Source organism: Castor canadensis, chromosome 3 (assembly GCF_047511655.1).
Source record: "Castor canadensis chromosome 3, mCasCan1.hap1v2, whole genome shotgun sequence".
NCBI lineage: Eukaryota > Metazoa > Chordata > Mammalia > Rodentia > Castoridae > Castor > Castor canadensis.
Genome location: NC_133388.1, coordinates 43624382 through 43644338, shown reverse-complemented (window position 1 = coordinate 43644338; position 19957 = coordinate 43624382). Strand labels below are relative to the sequence as shown.

Sequence of the window (19957 nt, the reverse complement as noted above, 5' to 3'; positions counted from 1 at the left end):
TTTGCAAATTGATAAACTATGCCCTAAATTCATAACAGGTGGTTTGCTTGAAATCATGTAGTGAGTCAGCAGTGGGGCTATCAATAGAATCCAGCTGTTCTGTCACCCACAAACTCTCTGATCTCCCTTTTCATGTTAGTTTAGTTGAAAAAAAAAAGTTTAGTCATAGAAGGGAGTTGATGGTTTTATCTTGAGGCCACTGCATTTCTGAGAGAGTGTGTGTGTGTGTACACATTGATGTGTTTGTGTGTGTTTCTGTGTTTGCCTGTGTTTTCTGAAACATTTTTGCCAAGTGGTGTCTTCTTCCCACTTCCCAGATGGTCGTTCTGATTTTTTTCCTTTTGGAAATTACCCACAAATCAAGAGGCTTGCTTGCCAGTTGACAGATTCTAACAGCAGCTGGCAGGTGACCACCCTTCACCACCCATTCCTCCCACCCCTTCTTCCAAGACTCGGCATCACCCATAATGCAGATAAGCAATGGGATGTTTGGTTTTGTTAAAAAGGTCAGGACAGGAGGCAAGCATAACCATTATTGCAAGGTTCAGTACAAAGCCTTTTGAAGTAGAGCTTTCTGCTCAGATGGAAGTCATTTCTGCCAGCCTCTCTATGACTCCCTTTTTGTCCTAGTTCCTTTTTAATAGAGTGGTAGTTTTGTTTACTTTATATGGTGCTGCCAGGAAGTTTTGAAGGAGTTATAAATAGGACTTGTTTACACTGAAAAATGCAACCATCCAAAAAGTGATGAATCCCGTGCATGGAAATCATTTTGAAATGTCTTTGAATTTTGTACAAGTGTGCCCCTGATTTACTGAATTTGTTAGAAAATAAAATATACATTAAGGCCAGCTCCATACCACTCCAAATCCTGTCTAATTTTGTGCTCTAGATTCTGTTTGTTAACTCTTGCTTTCTCTTTCACACAATTACAATTAAACTACTAGTTTTACTTCTTGCTGGGAGTAGAGTGTAGCTTTGATCAGCTCAAACTGTAACACAGTTTGGAGGAGGTTTTCATTTGGTTATTTGTTCAAATTCAAAGGTGGCTTTAACCTTTCTGCCTATTAGCAAAGAGTGTATTTTCAATGATTGAAGCCCAAGCATGGAGAAAACAAAATGGATTTTCAGATAATGGCCTTTTGTACTTATCAAAAAAAAAAAAGCTTCAAAGAAACAAAGTCAAGGCTGTGATTTATCTGCTGCTTATTAATAAGCATCCAATCTGCCATGTCATTTGATTTCAAGTTGAATAACAATGTGTTTTGGGCTACATACCTGGGGTTGAAGCCTGGGCATGTTAACAACTTCTATATCCCTTGGTTTCCTTAGCTTTTAAATGAGGAAAGCAATGGTTCCAAACTATGCTGGGCCAATAGTGTTGTTGTGAGGATTATACGACATGTTCATAAAGCAGGGAAGCATAGGACATATATTCTTGAACTATTAAAATCTACCTAAATATTTTGCAAATTTTCTTCATAAATCCCCTTGGAAATATGTGCAGTGTATTAAAAATAAAAGATCACACTACACAAATAAGCACAGGCCTCCTTCCTATATTAAATACAACCATGCCTTCAAAATTCACTCCTGTTTGGTTGATTTAGAGAAGGAGACTTGCCAATCTGGAATTTCGCATGAGCTCAACTGCATTAATTTGCAGGTCTGTTCACATTTAGCACAAACACTATAGTTAGAAAAACACTGGAGTGGTTCAGAAATGGGGATGATGTTCACAGTATATTTTAAAGGTGGAAAAAATAGTCCAACCTCATTTGAAAAGTGAATAGTTAGTAATCTATATGAACAGGTAGTGGAAATTTTGGGCATCTTTTCACTTCTGCTAATCATGAAAACAAGAAAGGCAAATGTGAGCATGGAAAGAAGCATAGTGTTTTAGGGCTCAAAGTAATTTAGGAACCAGAACAGTCCCCTCATGTTACTGTTGAGGAAACAGGCCTGGAGTATATAATTTATTTGCTGTAAAACCACAGGAAAGGGAGTAATAGGGGACATACATTATGACTCATGCAATGACTCAATAGAAACTCACCTCCCTGGGTAAATTAGAAAACTTGATAAAGTGGTGACTTCCAGTGGTTTGATGCTTGACACTAGGATACAGGTCTTGTACAAGAAGTGATAATGGGTGACATCTAAGTATATCAAGAGTTTAGCCCAAAGAGGAAGGCTTTATTTTTTGAAAGACTGTTGGAACATGAGGAAGGGACTATGCAGGGGCTAAACTTCATTTGAACCTTAAAAACAAGGGATTCTAGACATTAAAACAGCAGCGGCACAGTTTTAGAAATATAAAGCTGGGTGGGAGTTTAACGTAGTGCAGAATGGCGGGTGGCTTGCCTTGACAGTGGCTAGAGAGGTTAGAAGGGAGTTTGGTTGCTTGGATGAATAAAATGAGAGTGATAAAATAGGTGACCCAGTAAGCACATGAGGTGCACAGAGCTCAAGTTACAAAAGAAAAGTGAATGTTGGTATTGTTACTAGCAATTGAATATCTTAATAACACTTAAAGTTTCATAGCATTGTAGGGTGTTAAGATAATTTTTGTCATTTTCTTCACTACAGAAAAACCATTTAGTCTTTCTGGATTTTTACTCATTTCTCTGTAGCATAAAAAATGAAATAGCAAATATTCTAATGGCCTTTTAGTTTGTGACATTTAAAAGAACCAAGGACATTAACACATTCTTGCTAGTAGAGGTAATCCAAACCTATTGTTTTGTATTATGTTAGGATTTTTTAAAAAATCAATACATGAAAAAATCTTATTTGAGTCTGTAAATATTTATTTGAACTTATAGAAATGAATCCACTTAAGGTTATAATACTGAATAACTACAATTATATTTTAGCTCTAAATGCCTAGTTTCGCAAGCCAAGTCCTCATCTAAAACTTTAGAAGTTGATTAAACACAATACTGATAGCTTAGAACTCCTAAACTCAGTTAAAAAAAAAAAAACCTCATTAAGTTAAACTTAACAATTTTTAAAAAACTAATTTATTTAAAGGTGGAGGTCAGTAAGGGTGGTTGCTGGTTGTTTCAGTAATAGAATATTTTGGTTAAAACACTATTTCAGTCCATTTATCTAATAAAAGTGTCATTGCAATGGATGAAAGACATTTTTATTCTGGTTGTTTGTGACAACTCATCTGAATTGGTTTATTTTTAATTCTGTAGTTTCAGAAATATACCAACTATTAAATCTTTTTTTTTGGTGGTGGTGCTGGGGTTTGAACTGAGGGCCTCATGCTTGATAGGCAGGCGCTGTACCACTTGAGTCACTCCACCAGCCCTAGATATCCTGGTTTCAAGCTAAAATGTCATGTTTTTTATTTTATTTTTTCTCCTACAAAATCAGAGAACAGGAGGGTGGAACAGGTGGCAGGCCTGGGGGGCGGGAGGGCAGGCACTAGTGTGAAGGGGGGAGGTGTTGGGGAAAGGTGGTAGGAGTGTGAGTACAATGTAGTAAAATGTGTACACATGTATGTAAATGTAAAAATGATACCTGTTGAAACCACATGAGGAATGAGGGTGGGGAGGCGATGAAGGAGAATGGTTGAGGAGGTGAATTCATGTATGATATATTTGATACATGGTAAGAACCTATGTAAATGCCACAATGCACCTTACCCATCACAACAAAAGGAAAAAAGAGTAAATCTACTATATCATAACTTACAGAATCAGCAACATTTGAAATGAAATATTTCATGAATGGAAAGACATCGCTGATAAGTTTTTTTTTTTTTTCATTTTTCTTTTATTATTCATATGTGCATACAAGGCTTGGTTCATTTCTCCCCCCTGCCCCCACCCCCTCCCTTACCACCCACTCCACCCCCTCCCGCTCCCACCCCTCAATACCCAGCAGAAACTATTTTGCCCTTATCTCTAATTTTGTTGTAGAGAGAGTATAAGCAATAATAGGAAGGAACAAGGGGTTTTGCTGGTTGAGATAAGGATGGCTATACAGGGTATTGACTCACATTGATTTCCTGTGCGTGGGTGTTACCTTCTAGGTTAATTCTTTTTGATCTAACCTTTTCTCTAGTTCCTGGTCCCCTTTTCCTATTGGCCTCAGTTGCTTTAAGGTATCTGCTTTAGTTTCTCTGCATTAAGGGCAACAAATGCTAGCTAGTTTTTTAGGTGTCTTACCTATCCTCACCCCTCCCTTGTGTGCTCTCGCTTTTATCATGTGCTCATAGTCCAATCCACTTGTTGTGTTTGCCCTTGATCTAATGTCCACATATGAGGGAGAACATACGATTTTTGGTCTTTTGAGCCAGGCTAACCTCACTCAGAATGATGTTCTCCAATTCCATCCATTTACCAGCGAATGATAACATTTCGTTCTTCTTCATGGCTGCATAAAATTCCATTGTGTATAGATACCACATTTTCTTAATCCATTCGTCAGTGGTGGGGCATCTTGGCTGTTTCCATAACTTGGCTATTGTGAATAGTGCCGCAATAAACATGGATGTGCAGGTGCCTCTGGAGTAACAGTCTTTTGGGTATATCCCCAAGAGTGGTATTGCTGGATCAAATGGTAGATCGATGTCCAGCTTTTTAAGTAGCCTCCAAATTTTTTTCCAGAGTGGTTGTACTAGTCTACATTCCCACCAACAGTGTAAGAGGGTTCCTTTTTCCCCGCATCCTCGCCAACACCTGTTGTTGGTGGTGTTGCTGATGATGGCTATTCTAACAGGGGTGAGGTGGAATCTTAGTGTGGTTTTAATTTGCATTTCCTTTATTGCTAAGATGGTGAGCATTTTTTCATGTGTTTTCTGGCCATTTGAATTTCTTCTTTTGAGAAAGTTCTGTTTAGTTCACTTGCCCATTTCTTTATTGGTTCATTAGTTTTGGGAGAATTTAGTTTTTTAAGTTCCCTGTATATTCTGGTTATCAGTCCTTTGTCTGATGTATAGTTGGCAAATATTTTCTCCCACTCTGTGGGTGTTCTCTTCAGTTTAGAGACCATTTCTTTTGATGAACAGAAGCTTTTTAGTTTTATGAGGTCCCGTTTATCTATGCTATCTCTTAGTTGCTGTGCTGCTGGGGTTTCATTGAGAAAGCTCTTACCTATACCTACTAACTCCAGAGTATTTCCTACTCTTTCTTGTATCAACTTAAGAGTTTGTGGTCTGATATTAAGATCCTTGATCCATTTTGAGTTAATCTTGGTATAGGGTGATATACATGGATCTAGTTTCAGTTTTTTGCAGACTGCTAACCAGTTTTCCCAGCAGTTTTTGTTGAAGAGGCTGCTATTTCTCCATTGTATATTTTTAGCTCCTTTGTCAAAGATAAGTTGCTCATAGTTGTGTGGCTTCATATCTGGATCCTCTATTCTGTTCCACTGGTCTTCATGTCTGTTTTTGTGCCAGTACCATGCTGTTTTTATTGTTATTGCTTTGTAATATAGTTTGAAGTCAGGTATTGTGATACCTCCTGTATTGTTCTTTTTACTGAGTATTGCCTTGGCTATTCGTGGCCTCTTGTGTTTCCATATAAATTTCACAGTAGATTTTTCAATCTCTTTAATGAATGTCATTGGAATTTTGATGGGAATTGCATTAAACATGTAGATTACTTTGGGGAGTATCGACATTTTTACTATGTTGATTCTACCAACCCATTAGCATGGGAGATCTCTTCACTTTCTATAGTCTTCCTCAATCTCTTTCTTCAGAAGTGTATAGTTTTCCTTGTAGAGGTCTTTCACATCTTTTGTTAGGTTTACACCTAGGTATTTGATTTTGTTTGAGGCTATTGTAAATGGAATTGTTTTCATACATTCTTTTTCCGTTTGCTCATTGTTAGTGTATAGAAATGCTAATGATTTTTCTATGTTGATTTTATATCCTGCTACCTTGCTATAGCTATTGATGATGTCTAGAAGCTTCTGAGTAGAGTTTTTTGGGTCTTTAAGGTATAGGATCATGTCGTCTGCAAATAGGGATATTTTGACAGTTTCTTTACCTATTTGTATTCCTTTTATTCCTTCTTCTTGCCTAATTGCTCTGGCTAGGAATTCCAGTACTATGTTGAATAGGAGTGGAGATAGTGGGCATCCTTGTCTGGTTCCTGATTTTAGAGGGAATGGTCATTGCTGATAAGTTAACAAAATAAACTTAAGGAAAAAAAATTGTACTACAAATATTTTATAAAATATATTTTTCATAAAAATATAGCGAAGGCTAAATATTTAATTTGGTTTTAAAATTTGAGGCAAAAGTACATTTCAGAAAACATAAGTCAGTTGAACATTATGTCCTATAGATATTTTATAAATTGAGGATGAAAAATGCACCTTTGGATTGTATTATGAATGAGATGAACTGAACTTTTCTTCTTGCAGGTCAAAGTATAAATAAATTGACAATATGACAAAAATGCACCAAGTGTAAGTCTTGGTAATCACACCAGGGATATTCTTTCTCCTCTGCTCCAAAGCACAGAACATAGAAACTGGTAAAACATACCTCACTTTATTTTTAAAGCAAGGACACATATTCTGGAAGAAATTTAACAATCATATATCAACTGACTGGCTTGACAAGTAAAAGTTCATGAACCAATGTGAAGACACAGAGTGTGTAAGAACATGAGTAAGATGGAGAGGGGAAGGACTGGATTAGTACCATGTAAAGAATTGTAAGATGTGAGAGATGCTACATTATTTATGAATATATAACCAATAACAATCTTTAAAAATAAAAGCCTCCTTATACCATACACCAAAATAAACTCAAAATGGATCATAGACATACATGTAAAAGCTAGAATTATAAAGCTTATAGAAAAAACTTGGAGTAAATCTTCATGCCTTGGACTAGAGAATGTCTTACCAGATGTAACCCTAAAAGCACAAGTGACAGAAGAAAGAAAAGATGCATTGGATTTCATCAACATTCAAAACTTTTGTGCTGCAAATGAGAACAACAAGTAAAGTGAAAAGATAGAATCAGAGAGAATACTTGCAAATTTTATATCTAATAAGGGACTCAGATCCAGAATGTACAAAGAACTTTAACAACTCAACCATAAAACACAACCCAATTAAAAGTGGGGAGAAGACTTGAATAGACATCTCAAATAGTGCCAAAGAAGATATGTAAATGGCTGATAAGCACATGAAAAGATGTCCAAGTTAATCACTTCATATCCATTAGCGGGGCTGTAATCAAAAAGTCAGATGAGAACAAGTGTTAGTAAGGATATAGAGAAATCAGAACCTTCTTATACTTCTAATAGGAATGTAAAATGGTGCAACCCCTTTGGCAAACAGTCTGGCAGTTTGTTGAGATTAAACATTGGGTTACCCAGTAATTCCACACATAGGCATACATCCAAGGGAAATGAAAACACACATCTGTACAAAAACTTATACATAAATGTTCTAGCAGCATAACTCATAAGAGCTAAAAAGTGAAAATAATCCCAAGTGTCCAAAACTCTATGGATAAGCAATATGCAGTTTATCCATATGATGGAATATTATTTGGATATAAAAAGAATGAACTTCATTTTTTTTAGTTTACTGGCATGTATACATGTGCTTAAGTATATATACATACTGCATGCAATACAGATCAACCTTGAAAACATGATGTTCAATGAAATATATCAGTAACCAAAGACCATAGATGTTATATTTCATATAAAAATGGTATACAATGTACCATTCTAAGATGGCGGAAGGTAGATTAATGGCTGGGTAGCTGGGGAAAATGAGGGGATTCCAGAGGTGAGAGATTGGGAGTTCCTTTTTGGAGTAATGGAAATGTTCTAAAATTGGTTGTGGTGGTGATCTATCTTTATACCATTGAATTGTACACTTAAAATTAATGAAGTGTATGCTATGTGATAATACCTCAATAAAGTCATTACAAAACTCTCCTCCCAAATAAAAACTGTCCCGCACGGTCATCTTCCAGGAAATGAGGAAATATTTACACACCACAAATTTCTTAGTTTGATTTGAAATAAGTGTTTGATGACTTTGGGTATGGCAGGTGTACTGTCTTTTAGTATTTGTGTATATCTGTATGTTTTCCTGGGGCACTGGGAAGGTATTCTTGAGTATAGAGGGTCAAATCTTCCAGGCATAGCTTGCATTTGGAGTGTGAACTACAAAGGTTCCCGTATGAAGGTTGACATGTTGCTAGATACTGTAGCCCTCTAAATCCAATTTGCATCATGATCAGTTTTAGCATATTTTCCAGAACTCATCATGAAGTGGTTCCTGGGCACATAGCCTAATTGTTTAGTATTTTAGTTTTGAAAACTTGAATTATTTCCATTTGTGCTGTATACTGTTTTGATTTCTTTCTCTCTCTCTCTCTCTCTCTCTTTCTCTGGAGAGAGATCTGTCAGGTGATGACGATAGGCTTGCTACCTCTGAGGCTAAGTTTAAGAGCAATATGTCATATGGTGATTACTATCAGCCCTCCACACCTGCAGATTTAACCAAACATGGATTGATAATATTTTAAAAATGTGTGTCTGTATTGAACATGTACAGGCTTTGTTCTTGTCTTTATTTTCTAAAGAATACATTATGACAACTATTTACAAAGGATTTATACTGTAAGTAATCAATTCAGAGATGATTCAAAGCACATGGGAGGGTGTGCATAGTTTATAGGGGAATACTACACCACTATATAAGGGACTTGAGCATCCTCAGATTTTGGTATCCATGCAGGTGTCCTGGAACCTGTTCCCCTTGGATGATGAGGGACAACTGTATGTTGTATGTTGTAGTACCTAGTAGTTGTGCAGAGTCTCCCCTTACCTACAAATTGTTACTTTTGTTCCAGAAAGCAACCTTGTAAGACAAAGCAGGGACCACCATTCCTGTTTATATGGAGAAGTGGAAGCTCAGAGAATTTAAATAACAAATGGCACATCACACAGTTTACAAGTGTAGGGATTCAGACCAAGGAGTGTAACTTAGGTTTTTTGTTTTTTTTGTTTGGTGGTACTGGGGGATTAAACTCGGGGTCTTGTACTTGCTAGGCAGGTTCTACTGCGTGAACCATGCCTCCGGCCCTTCGTGCGGTGGTTTTATTTTATTTTTACAATTTTATTTTATTTTTGTCAGGTTTTTAAATTATCATATTGTTGTACTAGGGGTACATTGTGACTTAGTTAAATTCTCCCCCTCCCCCATTCCTGGAATAGTTTCAGCAGGTCTCATTTTCCATTTTAACACATGAGTACACAGTGTTTCCACCATATTCACCTTCTCATATGGTCTCGCTTTATGCCCGGCTGGCCCAGACCTAGATCCTCTTATTCGTGTTTTTCCACATAGCTGGAATGATAGGCATATGCGACTGTACCCAGCCATTGGTTGAGATGGGGTCTTGCCAACTTTTTGGCTGGGCTGGCCATGATCAGCTATCCTCTCAGTCTTTGCCTCCCAAGTAGATAGGGTGACAGGCATGAGCCACCATGCCCAGCTTAGCTCAGGTCTTTTGATTCCAGATTCTTTGCTCCTCTGCTTTTCAGGGAAGGAAAAAATTCTGGATGCAAGAAAAGTTTGGCTGAAGTGAGCCAATGCTTTCAGTATGTTAACACTGCCTTGTCTTGGGGGTGTAAAGACCTTAGGCAGACTCTGCTTTGAGGAGCCTGGGGTAGTGCAGAAACAAGGCATTGATTGCCTTGGTTCACATGAACTCAATGTGGTGAAGTCAGGGAGCAGTCAGGATATTTAGGGCCATGGTGTTCTTACATAATCATATTTTTTTCTAAGTTGTGAGGCTCCTGAAAGATTAGCTTGCTCATATTAGGTGTGCTTTGGACTCTGGGGAAGAGAGCATCAGTTATGTGTGAGGAGACAAGGACACACAGTCTCATTGGGGAAATAAGACATTAAGTGAATAAGATGTTAATAAAGATTTAAATAGCTACAAAGATAGAAGATATCACAAGGGAGTATACATTTATATGCTTAATGAATTGTATGCATTGTTAATGCACTAAAAATACAGACAGCCTTTCTTGTAGGAAGTCAGAGCAGAGAGTGATAAAAAGTTCCTTGGCCAACACTTCCTAATTATGTGTCAGCAGAAGCAAATCTAAATCAAGATTCCCTTATTCTCACCTGTAATACTCTGCACTTTACTACTACATTAGTCAGAATTCTTCTGAGTGCAAGTGGCAGAAACCAAATTCAAATGGATTAAGGACACACACACACACATACACACACACAAACACACGAGATTCTTTGTTCACTTAAGTGACAAGTCCAGTGGGTGCTGGATGCAAGAATGATTGCCTTCATTCACAGAGAGTGTTGGTATCAGGAATTAACAATTCTTTGTTCTGCTTTTCAATTCTGTGTTGGTTTTCTTAGAAAGACTTTGCTGCTGCTGCAATTCTGTGTTGGTTTTCTTAGAAAGACTTTGCCCAGACAGCAGGAATGGGTTCATGTTCTATAGGTTTATCAACCCCAGCTACAGGGTTCTCTCAATATGTCCAGCAAAGTTCCAAGGCTGGCCATCATCAACCAGATTTGAGTCATTTGCCCACCCTAAAATGCAATAATATGGGGTAACCTTTTGCAGTGAGATTTAGAGAGGAGTGTTTTCCTATAGAAAAAAGAGGAGAATGCTCCTAAAAGAGAAAGATGTTAGAATGTCAAAATTAACATGTCTGCTGCAACACATACATAAAACTTGTTACATTCTTTTTTCTTTTTGGTGTTCCGGGTGATTGATTTCCGAGATCTTGAGCTTTCTACCACTTGAGCCATACCCCCAGTCCTTTTGCAGTTAGTTTGCTTTTCAGATAAGGTCTCATGCTTTTGCTTGGACTGGCCTCTGACCATGATCCTCTTACCTCTGTGTCCCAAGTACCTGGGTGTATGACACTATACCTGGCTAAAACTTGATACATTAAAAAAGAGATTTAAATACTATGAACTTAAGTGTTTATGAATTTATCCAAAGCATGATTCAGGTGCTCTTCATTTCTTTATGTACATCTAGGTGTATAGTTGCTGTTTTTCTTTTGCTTGCAGAATTTCCTCTAACACTTCTTGTTTTTCAGATGTGTCAGTGGTTAATTCTTTGTGAAAAGTCCTTGTTTTGTCTTCATTTTTTAAAGATATTTTCTCTGGGTATAGAATTGTCACTTTTTTCTCTCTGCACTTAGAAAAATATTGCTTCACTGTGGGAATCACATTGAGAAATCTGTTATCATCCTTACCAATGTTCCTCTTTACATAAAGGGTCTTTCCCTTCCTCTGGCTTTAAAAACAGACTGTTTTACACAGCTGCTTTAGGTTTACAGAAATAGTGAACCAAGAGTACCAAGGGTTTTTATATATTCTATCTCCTGTTGCCTTGTTTCCTCTACTATTAACATTTGGAATTGGTGGGGGTACATTTATTATAATTGATGTACAGGTTCTGATGCATTATTATTAGTTTAAGTCTACAGTTTACATTATTGTTTATTCTTTGTGGTGCTAGTTCCTGGCTACTTTTAATGGTTCTTAACATGTTTTGATTAACATAAGTTAATTGTACATATTAATGAGGTGCAGTATGATGTCAGCATATGCATACATACAGTGTGCTTTGATCAAATCCAGCCTCTCTGTCTCCATCCCCCACCGTTCCTTCCCAACCTTTAGTAATCACTATGTACTTTCAGCTTAACTTTTTTTAACTTCCACATATGAGAGAGAACATATGGCACTTGTCTTTCTGTGCCTGACTTATTTCACTTAACACAGCGTCCTCCAGTTCCATATATATATTTACTGCAAATGACAGGATTTTGTTCTCTTTTTTTTGGCAGTGAAAGTTACAGTAAAGTTTATTAAAGAAATTGATTTTCAGTAGACTGAAAGTGGGTCATCTCTAGAGAAAGAGCAAGAATGACTGATTTCATTCTTTATGGCAGAATAATATTCCATTGTGGGGTGTGTGTGTGTGTGTGTGTGTGTGTGTGTGTGCGTGTGACATTTTCTTTATCCATTCTTCCATGAATGGATAATACGATGCTATTGTGAATAGTGGCACAATGAGCATGGGTGTGCAGGTATTTCTTTGGTGTGTTAATTTCATTTCCTTTGCATTTGCTTTACCCAGAAATGGTATAGCTGGTTTGTATGGAAGATCTATTTTTAGGTTTTTTTTTGCAGGAAGCTCCACACTGTCTTCCATTGTTGTACTAATTTACATTCCCACCAGCAGTGTATGAGTGTTCTTTTTCTCCATATCTTCGCAAGAATTTTTTTTTTTTTTGCTTTTTTGAAATAGCCATTTTAACTGGTGTGACATGATAATGTCACTGTAGTTTCGATTTGCACTTCCCTGATGGATAATGATATTGAGCAGTTTCTCATAGAGTGTTGGCCATTTCTATTTATTCTTTTGAAGAGTCTCTATTCAGATCATTTATGAATTTTTAGTTTGATTACTCATGTTAAGTTTTTGAGTTCCTTTATACATATTTGGATTTTAAGGATTTGAATAATGTACTTTGGTATAGTTTTCACCATTTTTCTTGGATTATATTGAGCTTCTAGAATTGTTGGATGCATAATTCTCATCAAATGCAGAAAATTTAGGGCTATTATTTCTTCAGATTTTTTTGTCCCATCCCTTGTTCAGGGTCTCCATGACACGTGTGTTGTGCTTCCTGATGCCCCATTGTTCACTGCTGCCCTCGTTTTAATTTTGATTATTTCTCTCTGGTATCATTTTGGATGGTTCATTTATAGTATATTCAGGGTCATAATCTTTTCTTCTGCATTGTCTAAATCTGTCATCAGTCCCAGGCATATTTTATACTATCTAGTGCAGTTTTCATTTCTGTAATTTCCTTTGAATTTTTGATCTCTCTAGTTGACATACCTAGACACTCAGTTTCATTTCCTCAAATTAGGGAGACTACCAGCTTTGTCTGGGGTCCCCTTCTCTGAACTGTGGCCTGAAAATTTTCTCCAGGCAATTGGCTTATGTAATCAAGCTGATTATTTCTCATCCCTCAGGAATTGCTGGGGTTTGTTCCCTAATAGCTAGTAATCTAAGAATTATTATTTATTCCCAAGTTTTTTTCCTTGTCTCATGTAGAAGGGTAAATTTAGAACTTGTTTTTCCATCTTCGCCAAAGGCTGAAATCACTTTTAATATTTTTAAAGGTTGACTGGTTTCTTTTGGAATGTTTTCATAGAAAGTTCTATTTTTAAAATTTCACTTCTTGCTTTTCAGTCCATGTGCTTTTATTTTTCTTGTCTTATGGCTCTGACAAGACCTTCAGAACAGCATCAGAGATGAGAGCTAGCAAAGTGGCTCAAGTGGCAGAGTGTCTGTCTTGCAAGTGTGAGGCCCTGAAATCAACCCTCAGTATCACTAGAAAAAAAAAAAAGAATTGATGAGAGCAAGTATTCTTGTCTTAAATTATGGATAAGGAATTTAAAGTTCTACCTTCAAGTATGATACTTGGTCATTTTTTTAAAATTTCAGGTTGAAAAAGTTTCCATCTATTCCTAGTTTGCAAAGAGTTTTTCTTTTAAATCAGGAATGGGTATTGAAATGTGAAAAATGATTTTCTGTATCTACTGAGATGACTGGTTTTCTGTTGTTAATCTATTAATGAGTTTAATTATATTTAAGACACTTTCCTGATATTAAAATTTCTTTTCCTGACATATTTATTTTTTGTACATTATAAATTTTGTTTGCTGCTGTTTGATTTAGGATATTTGTAACTAAGATTGTAAGAGAAATCCATCTTGTGTATAAATTGCCTTGAGTTTTTCCCATCCTCATAAAACAGCTTATAAAAAAAGAGCAGTTACCTATTTTCTGAGGAGTAAGAAAAGTCAAATAAGCCCATCTGAATGTGATGAGTCTCTTTTGTATGTTTTTTTCTAAATTTCATCTCTAGTGGTTATTGATGTATATATTTTCTAATTTTTTCCTTAAATTTGTTTTGAATTTTTTTCTTACTATTTTTAAATGTCTGTTTGTAGTTATCTCAATCATCTGTGATTTATATTTGAAAGATACAGTTTTTAGGTTTTCTTTATATTAATACTTTTATTAATATTTGTCTTTATATTTTACATATCTTCTTGGTGTTTTGATTTAAACTACTAGTTGATAACATCTTAAGTAGACCATTCATCACATGAAATTTTCAATTTTCATCTTGCTTTCTAACATATACATTAAATTAACCCATGAATTTTAAGTACCACTTTAACCATATCCCACTGTGTAAATGTGATGTGTTCCTTTTTTTAGCTATAAATTTTTTATCATTCTAATTAGGGTTTCTTATTTTAAAATGTGGTTTCTGGTTTCCAAAAGCATTTTTATAATTTTTAGAGTCTTTTATTGTTTTTGGTGTTGAAATTAGAATGTGGTCTAACTATTTTTGAAGCTTTCTCTATGTTCTCATACCTAGCTACCTTTTTTACATCTTCTACATATGCTTGAAATTATTGGGAATTTTTTGTTTTCCTCCCTTCATTCTAGCTTTGTCTCTCTTGTGTATTATCTTCTATTTATTTATGGGATGTTAGGAACTGAATGTGACCATCCTCTCCAAAATTCACATGTTGAAACCCTCATCCTGTATGTTGGTAATTAGGTCATGGAGGTAGATCTTTCATGTATGGTGTTAGTGCCTTTATAAGAAAGCTAATCATCTCTTTCTTCCATATGAGTATAAAATGAGAAATGATCAGTTTGTGTTCCAGAAGAGGTCCTTACCAGAGCCTGATCATGTTCGTGGCACTCTCACTTTAGACTTTAGCCTCTAGAACTATGGGAAATAACTTTCTGTTGTTTATAAGCCGCACAGTATGATACTTTGCTATAGCAGCAAGAACTAAGACAGGGGTTAGTACAGAGAAAAGGAGAGGTGTTGCTATATCAGATACCTAATAATGTGAAAGCAATTTGGAACTGGGTAATGGGAGAAGGCTAGAAGAGTTTTGAAGTATATGCTAGAAGAAGCTAAAGAACTTCTAGAAAGGATTCTGGTAAGGGCTCAGAAAGAGAAGGAGGGCTTCTGTCTTTGAGAATACATAAATAATCTTATTACAGATGTTGGTAGAAGTATAGATAGTAACTCCCACTCTGATGAAGTCTCAGATAGAAATGAAGATAATATTGATCTATGGAGAAAAGTGACCCTTGTTATAAATGACAAGAACTTGGTCATGTTCTTGTGTTTTGTGGAGGGTAGAATTTTTTTTCTTTTTTCTTTTCTTTCCCTCTCCTTCTTTCTTTTTCTTCAGAGAGTAGACTTTCTGAGCAATAAAATTGGATATTTTGTTGAGGAGGTGAGAAGATTTCTAAGCAAAGTGTTGAAGGTGGGCTGGTGGAGTGGCTCAAGTGGCCCTGAGTTCAAGCCACAGGTGCTGCCAAAAAAAAAAAAAAAAAATCAAGCAACAAAAGAAAAAAAAAACAAACTACAACCCAAGTGTTGAAGAAGCAGCTTGAGTCCTCTTGATTGCTTATTGTAAAATGAAAGTTATGACTTGAAGAACCTAGAACTTAAAGATTTGGAAAAGTTTCAGGTTGCCTTCTGTTATGTTAGTGGGCTCCATCTAATCAGTTGAAGCCTGAATTGAACAAAAAGATCAAGTTAGAGGGAACTCTGCCTGCCAACTTCTTGAGCCAGGACAGCAGTCCTCTGCCCTCAGCTGGACCTTACACTCTTGGTTCTCCTGGTTCTTGGGTTTTTGGATCTGACTGGAATTACATGACTGATTCTCCACCTTGCTGATAGCATGTCTTTCGACTTCTCAGCTTCCATAATTGCATAAGCTACTATCTTATAATAAATTTGTATACATATGTGCAGTTGGCCTTCAGTATCCATGGGCTCCACATCTAACAACTCAACCAAATGCAGGTCAAAACTATTTAAAATAAAATTTTATAAAGTTCCAAAAAGAAAAGATTGAATTTGCCAACTGCTGAACCATATACCGAGTCCATATGAGTGGGATGTTAGGTAGGCACACCCTGCCATAGCCTCCCACAATCCCCAGATTGTCAGTCTCTCCCCAGCACTCATTGTGAGAATATCATTTGGCTCCTATCTCATTCATACACTATGTAGTTAGTCCTGTTATGGTTGTGTAGACTGAACATGTACAGACTTCTTGTTACTATTCCCTAACCAGTGCAGTGTAACAACTATTGATACAACAGCTACATTGCATTAGGTATTATCAGTAGTCAGGAGGTGAGGCAAAGTGTACAGGAGGGTGCATCTAGGTTATATACAGATACGATGCCATTTTATAGAAGGAATGTGAGCATCCATGGATTTTGGTATTCACAGGAGTCCAGGAACCAATCTCCTGGAGATGTGGCCAGGCAACTGTGTGTTTTTCTGTTTCTCAGAGTACCCTAACTAATACAGTGTTGTACTAATTTTTGAATTCCCTTGTTCAATCCACTATTGAACCATTTCTTTTATTCCTAATAGTATATTAGACATTAAAGGCACAGACTAGAGAATGAGTTAAGACTAAATTTCTTGAAGATGTTAGGGGCATCATAACTACATAAATCTATTTAGGAAATAGTGATAAAAGATAAACTCTGCATTTTAATTACAAAATTTGATTGAACAAGGGGCAGTACTATATTCAGGGTAACATTTCTAATTAAAGGGTACCAGACTTATTTGTCTAGTTGAATGCCTAAAAATCTAGGTGCTTTTTGTGGGATTCTATGAAAGTTTAATGTTTTTATTTTATCATGAGTCAGGAAGTGTTTTAACCAGTAGAAACTATGACTAGAAATGAAGTATGGTGTGCTATTTCTTGGTTTCTTTCTATTTTTTTTTTCTTTTTTTGGTGGTACTGGGGTTTGAACTCAGGGCCTCATGCTTACTAGGCAGGCACTCTACCACTTGAGCCACTCCACCAGCCCTGTTTTGTGTTGGGTATTTCTTCTTCTTTTTTTTTTCCCAATCCAAAAAATATTTTAGATACTGTGTTGGGTATTTTTAAGATAGAGTCTCACAAACTATTTGCCCAGCTGGCTTCAAACCCCAATCCTCCTGATCTCTGCCTCCTGAGTAGCTAGAATTATAGGTGTAAGCCACCAGCCGACCCAAGTTTCTTTCTTAATTATTTGCCTGCTGTGCATATCAACATGTGTGTGATCATAGGTATCTAATAGAAGCTTTATGGAAAAAACCAAATATTAAAAAAACCTTTTCCATTGATATTTCAGCAAATAGAGAAAAGTTATTCATCATCAGATTTTATCAGAGGCATCCTTTGGGGCCTGCTATTCGGGTCTGTGCACACCACTGAATAACTGATGAATGGGTTAGATGACTTGTTTTAGAATATGGCTTTTAATTTCCCTCTACAAATGCTTTTGCTTAGCTAAGTGAGTATTTTCAGTCTATTGCTCTTCAGTTGCTGTGATATATTTGGGTTTATTTATCATAGATTTGGTGTTGAGGAGACTTTGAAACTACCTCATAGAAATTATGTCTGCAGCTTGACGTGGCTCTGTTGCCAGATAAAACAGTAACATTGGAAATTGCCTTGATGCTTTGCAGCTTGGGATGGGAAGATGAGTGAATTTTTAGTGAACAGCTAAAAAGTCAGAAGCTCACAATACCCGCCAGTCGTAAGAGCTCTTCATTATCTTTCTCAACTTTGCACGCCCTAGGTCCTTCTCTTAATATCCATGACAATAAGATTTTAAAAAGTATTCCAAATCAGAGTTTTTGTAATTTAAAATGTTGTGTCACATTTGCCTATAAGCATTTATTAGAGTGATAAAGAAGTATTGGGGTTTGGAGAAAAGAAAGAACAACCTTTCTGGCTTTTGTGTTTTCTCTGCATGTGCAGCAATTTAATTATCAGGTCACTTCAGTTCTCAGCCCAGTAAATTACAGCGTCAGCCATTAATTTATATGTAAATGCCACCATAGTAGGAAAACAACAGAACACTTGGGTCCTGTCAACAAATTCCCTCCTAGGAGGCATACAAATTAGAAAGCAGAGCTTGAAAGATTCAGGAAGGTGACGGTTTATCATTTGTACTTGTCTAGGTGGGCCTGTTGCAGTAATGAAGCAACGTGGTATAATTGGCAAAGCCAAATGTTCAGAAAACAATGGTACTTAAGAGAGTCCTGGTAGTGAGAAAGGAGGGTGAGTCTGAGTGCATCTTCAGATCTGCTCTGAAAACTGTCCGTGGTGTAGGCTTTTGTGATCTGTATAGTCAGAACCAACTACTCTACTACTCAGTACTTTCATGATGCCTCTTCTCTTTTCTTGGAGAAGGAAAATAACCTTCAAAGAGTCTAGAGAGTCCCTGGATGTAGGGCTGATCCCCTTAGGTGAGCAATCAGCAACACAAATTTCTGTCAGAGTTGCAAGGACAACATGAGGTTCAAAGGCAAACACTTTTTCTTGTGGTGGGCTGAATATGGCAGTAGGCAGGCCCTGGCTGTGGCTGCTTTGTCTGTATTCAGGGTTAGCTGTGTCACTTGATGTGGGGCACTGGGTCTGGGACCAGAGGTTCTTGGTCTCATCAGAGAAAGAATTTAAGGCAGACACAGAGAAGACTTAGCAGGAGCAATTTATTGATGTGCAGTAAAGTGAAAGCCAAGTGAAGGTACACTTTCAAGATGGGAGAGCAGGAAGGCTTAAGAATCAGTGTCTGCCCCAAGGATCTTGCAATTTTGAGCTTCTATTAAGGTTTGTGGACATGAGGGTAGATATTCCTGGGAAAAAAGAGAGGTTATGTGTGTTAGGAAGACGCTGCACATTGCACACAAAGGAGGTTCACGAGAGGTATCTCATGTCCAAAAGTTTAATAAGCAGGCTGGCTGGCAAAGAAAAAATGGCACAGCAGCTTCTCTTGGCAGGTCTGGCCTTAAGTAGCATTTGGGAGAAAGCAAGAACTAGGGGCAGGCAAAGGGAGGTGGCAGGAGATAAGGGACAGTGGAGCTTTGTTCTGCAAGGGATGAGACCAGCTGCCAAAGCAAGAGCTAGGGGCAGGCAAAAGGGAGGTGGCAGGAGATAAGGGACAGTGGGCTTTGATCTGCAAGGGATGAGACCAGCTGCGGCTCAGGCTGCAGAATGGTGGCAAGGGGCAGTTCTTGTCAATGTGTTACCAACTCCTCCCATACACTGGCCAGGGGAGTTTTCTTTACCTTAGAGGGTCTGACTATGACTTTCATTTTCTGGGGGCAGTGAGGGCTGTGGGTCAATAAGATCAGCTGCATGTATTCAACCATAAAATTTTCTCACTCCCTGCTTAACCCCCATTTGTAACTGTATAATCCAACCCCTTTATATAACTATATTGTATTCTATAAATTAAAAATAACATATGATGACAGAAAATCAGTGTGGATTTGATGTGAGTTAGCACCTATTGGCACAGAGAATAAGGTTCAATAACAAAAGGCTTAGGAGTGAGACCAGACTACAGCTAAATTTTTGGTTGGGTTTCAAGGTTTATCCAGGAACTCAGAATATGGATTGGAAAGTCAGAAGAATTTCTCAGGCATATACAATGGGGAGGAAAGATGTTCAATTCGGTGGATACTCAAGACCTCAGATTTCTTTTCTAGGTTGAGAACAGAAAGACAAGGTCTAGACCTCATTGGTTATGGCCAAGAATACTTGAGAGAACAGGACAGGTCCTTGGTGCCATATGGTGGGCCAGAGGTAAGGCTGCTTGAAGTCATAGCTTTACTTTAATTACTTTTTAAGAACTTTATTGAGGCACAATTGAAATGTAATAAACTGCACATACATAAAGTGTAAAATTTCACGAGTTTTGACATATTATACTTGTGATGATAGTATAAAATCACCCCATCAAGAAAACATTTACATAACTCCAAAAATTTCCTCATGCCTTTTTGTAATATATCCTTCTCTCTAGCTTTACTCTAGATAATTC

At 37.0% G+C, this 19957-nt stretch overlaps 1 protein-coding gene and 1 non-coding gene across 9 annotated transcripts in view; one reads left to right on the top strand and one right to left on the bottom strand.

Moving 5' to 3' along the window:
* Positions 1 to 19957, top strand: part of Syt16 (synaptotagmin 16) — a 290398-nt gene that overhangs the window by 217393 nt on the left and 53048 nt on the right. The window lies entirely within an intron of this gene.
* Positions 16874 to 16946, bottom strand: Trnat-agu (transfer RNA threonine (anticodon AGU)). Its single transcript has one exon. It is a non-coding gene; the product is annotated as a tRNA-Thr (tRNA).